We start from the raw sequence: 2,845 nt of genomic DNA on the forward strand, positions 1-2,845 counted from the left end.
GTTCATTCACTCCTTGACTCAGCTTCTATCCAGCAAACGCGAGAGCCACCCTTCACCCCCTGTGGAACCTGCTTTCTAGAATTTTGGAACTTGAGTCATTCGTTTGGTCAACAAACACCTGCCCGCCATGTCGTGTGCATACTGGTGACCCCAGCAGAATCTCTAGCTTCCAGGACATTGTTAGCTGCCAGGGACACTTGGGCCTCTCTTCCCTGTAGCTCCAGTTTCTCTGGGCACCGTCCCTCTGAGCCCCGCTCCGTCCCTCCAGGGAGGCCCGTGACACACAGGACCCATGGGGACAGAGGCTATGAAGTCGGCCCTGATCCACGGCATCCGGTCATGGTGTTGGGAGCTCCCTGTCTCCCGGCCTCCCGCGTGCATTCCAGCCTCTCTGACCAGGCTCCCCACCTTCCGAGGTAGCTGAGGGGCGCATGGGGGATGATCCGACCGGGCCCCCGTCCTTAAAGAGGAGCCACCATGTGGTTCAGCGAGGATACCTCCCAAAGAACTAAACGCAGAGTCCCGAGGAGACACTCGGGCTCACCGCAGCGTAGTCCCGAGAGCCAGTAGGCGGACCCACGCTCAGATGAATTCGTGAGCAAAATGCGGACTACCCGTGCAGTCGGATATCGTCGGCCTTAAAAAGCAAGGGAATCGTGACACATCCCACAACACGGAAGAATGTGAGGGCGTTATGCTAAGTCACCAAAAGACAAACCCGCTTCATTGAGGTGTGTCGTAGCAACCGGGAGCGGATTGGCAGGTGCCAGGGGCTGTGGGGAGCGAGACGGGGGAACTGCTGTTTCATGGGCACAGAGTTTCAGTTTCCCAAGATGAAAGAATTCTGGACACTGGTTGCACGACGATGTGAATGTATTTAACACTACAGGAAGACATGGGTGGTAAATGTTACATTACATGTACTTTACCGCAATTAAAATAATTTTTTTTTTTTTTTAAACAGAGAGGTAGAGGGGAGCCGAGAATCCCTCCCAGGAGAGAACACCGGGGCAGCGGGGAATGTCTCTGTGGGATCTGACCTTGGCCTCTGAGCCCCGCCGCCTCCCGACAGTCCTCCAGCTTTTACGGCCACTCCCACCCGACTGGCCAACTCCGGCCTCTCTCTCAGTGGCCTGAGTGTGGAGGCACCTCCTTTCCCCTCGGCGCTCCTTAACACTGCTGACTAAGGCTAAGGCTGGTGCTTCCCGCTTTCCTGAAAACAGAGATAAATTAGAAAGGAAATAAAGCAAGAAAAATCAAACTGGAAAGAACAGGTTTCTGATCTGGCCATTGCCATCCCGCTTCTCGGGATTTAGAGTCCTGCTTGATTCCACAGGGGCCACCCTCTGACAGCCTCACTTAATTCTTCATTTACAAATCAACATGGCTTTTCCCATCAGCAAGCTGTGCCTGGCCGTTGCTCAGTATGCTTCTCACCGCCACGGTTCCTCTCCTTCCGCAGACCACCCCCTGCTTCAGGGGTCTGCCTCTCCTTCCCTATCTTGCCCAGGGCTCTCCCTTCTGACACACTGATGTCAGGGGCCCTGGCCAATTTCCTTATCCAATCCAACCTGGCCTCTGGGCCCTTAAACTTGGTACTTGCCCTCATGGGCCGTGCCTCCACTGGACCTTCACAATCCAGTTGGGGAACGTTTCCTCATCAGATGATGGGGCCGGGGCAGGGGGAGCCCTCTGGGGAGAGGAAGGCAACAGGCGCCCAGCCCTGGACCCTTGGCCCTCTGGCAGGCCTCAGGGGTGACCTAGCCCCTGGGAAGAGAGCCGTTGGCTTCCCCTCCGGATCTCCCATGCTGGGATATGAGTTCAAGGGATGAGAGGCCAGGGTTGGCATCCTTTGACCTCCCTCCCCTGACCTTGGCCATCAGAGAGCTATAATTGCTCTAAAACCCACCCATCTTCTATCGGGACACATCCCCACCAAAGCCTTGGTTTCTTCCTCTGACTCTGGGGGCCTGGTGGATGAAAGCCATCCTCTCTCTGCTTCAGCCTACGTGTCTCTGCCTCAGTCTGAAAGCTGGATCGGGTTTCACGATGGCTGTAAGGTCACAGTCTCACGAGCGCCCTTCGGGACCACGTGTTTGGTCTTCCGCCAGGGTCACCGTGGTGAGGCTGCTTTGAGGGACACACCACAGCCTGGCACACCCCCAGGCCCATCTCTAGGGGCAGGCAGTCAACCCAGAGGCTGCCATTCCCTGTGGCCACGCCGGGCAAAGCTTTGCACGGCCCCGCCTTCACACAGGGCCTCGAGGCTCACTCACTAGCCTCGTGACCCTGCACACATTCTGCAACCTCTTTGACTTCAGCCTCCCCATCAGCGAGCAGGAGTGGTGGCCCCCCCCCCCACGCGGTGTTCCGGTCATGTTCAAATACAATAACATATGTAAAGCCTCAGCCCTGGAGCAGGAGGTCAGTAAATGCTGCCTCCTTCCTCCTCTCCGTGATGGGTGAGGACTCTTGTAACACCTATGGCATCCATTGCCTGTATTACCAGATCCTGTCTTGTTCCTTCACGAACCTGCTCCAAATGAACGGCTGGGGAGGAATAATGATAAGTCTCTCACGGTTGTATATGACGGCTCTCAGAGGCCATTTCAAATTCTTCAGCATATTTGTGCTTTTAGGGAGACCCGGGAGGCTGACGGGGAAGGCACGATTAACCCCATTGTATAGACAGAGATGCCCGAGACCCAGAGGAGGAAAGGGCCTCATCCGAGGTCACGCAGCTGGGAAGTGGCAGAGATAAGCTGGGAACCCTGAGCCATCCGTTGTTCGTTTGTTTGTTTTTTTAATCTTGTTCTGGAAAGTTTGCCGAGGCGCCACCCTGTTC

This window comes from Panthera leo, chromosome C1, assembly GCF_018350215.1.
Source record: "Panthera leo isolate Ple1 chromosome C1, P.leo_Ple1_pat1.1, whole genome shotgun sequence".
NCBI classification, from domain to species: Eukaryota; Metazoa; Chordata; class Mammalia; order Carnivora; family Felidae; genus Panthera; species Panthera leo.